A 1,696-nucleotide genomic window follows, 5' to 3' on the forward strand; every position below is an offset into this window, starting at 1 on the left:
CTCGTATGTACATGCGCAGTCGACGCCATCTTAGGTCTAGTTGTTTGGCGCGAGCTGTAGCCATCTCGATTCCTTCGAAACTTACAAAGCTTGGCGGATGATCTGATGTCCCGAACGACTTTCTTAAAACCATCTGGATCAGCCGTCTCCCTTATGGCACGCAGACAGTTTTGGCGGGTCAGCCAGGGACGGAAGATCTCGCTGATTTAGCGGATAGAGATTATTTCCGTGAGCCAGGAATGCGCCGGTTCAGTTCTCAGCGACCTGACACATGAGGTGGCCGAACTTCGGAAACAACTACAGAAACCGGTGTCGGAAAGAAGTGAAAGATCGAGATCCAGGACCGCTCGACTGCGACGCCAGTCATCTTCTAGACAACAGTCGCAGTCCCAGAACCAAAGTACCCACTATGCTGGTACCACGGCAACTTTGGATACAAGGCCAATAAATGTATTCGCCCCTGTGACTTGAATTGCCCATTCCAACTTCAGTCCATGATCGCGAGCGGGATTGCCAGACCTTCGAAGAGTCCATGGTCCTCTCCGCTTCACCTACCTTGTAAGAAGGATAACGGTTGGCGTCAGCTACCCAATTCGGCATATTCACGATTTTGCCCATTTTACAGCTGGTTGCAAAATCTTAAGCACCCTTGATTTAGTCAAAGCAGATACCTGTCAGCGCAGAGGATATTCCTAAGACGGCAATCACCACAACGTTTGGGTTATATTTATGGACTTTGTACGTGGAACGTTTGGAACAATATTTCATCGTAAATAAAATACCAGAAGATTTACAACTGCCCATCTTAATTACGATTATGGGCCCGGAATGTTACGAATTACTTGTCAATTTATGTACACCGGTCAGACCGAAAGATAAAGTTTCGTTAAATATCCGATCGATTCTTTGTCGATATTTGTGATTTTTTTATTAATATTTTTAGTTATTTTTTTTTATTTGCGTGAAATAATTTAATAATTAGTAAAAGTAAAACAAAACTTGTTGAATACCTTTTATGATTTTTGGTTTGTTTTACAGAATAGCAACTTAGCGTGTTGAGCACGGCCTCAGGACTTCCGAAATTAAGAAAAAAATACAATAAGTGGCAGTTGAACCGGACGTAACTAGTAAATTTTTATTGTTAATAAAGCAACATTTTGAATGAAATTGTCTTTTCATACACTATACTAAATACCTTACAAATACATGTTCGACCTGCTGACTTTGAAAAAGAACTCAAACCAAACCACCAAAAACCACCTTGGATGATGAATTAATGAAAAGCACAATTCATAATTTAGTTAAGCAAGTCATAGCCATAAAACACAATAAAAAAATGAAATCTGAAACGGACTATCTGACAAAAATTGCTGCTATATCAGGTTAGTACACATTTATTGGTTTACCCTGCATTTTCTACATATTATTTATGTTATCATGAAATTTGTGCGTTTGACTCTGAACTGACATATTGAATTTTCAGATTTAAGTGTGAAAACACTGCGGAGAATTAAAAGAGAAGGTGCTATTAACCAAGGTGAGTGGAACACACCAGGGACAAAGCGTCCACGACAGCCAACTGTAGCCAACCTGAATAGTTTTGATTTATTAGCCATACGCAATAAAATTAATGAATTTTACTGTGTGAAAAGGCAAGTTCCAACTCTACGAAGTTTGCTAGCAGATTTAAGAGAGA

The sequence above is a fragment of the Zerene cesonia genome, unplaced genomic scaffold, assembly GCF_012273895.1.
Source record: "Zerene cesonia ecotype Mississippi unplaced genomic scaffold, Zerene_cesonia_1.1 Zces_u008, whole genome shotgun sequence".
In the NCBI taxonomy this organism is placed as follows: domain Eukaryota; kingdom Metazoa; phylum Arthropoda; class Insecta; order Lepidoptera; family Pieridae; genus Zerene; species Zerene cesonia.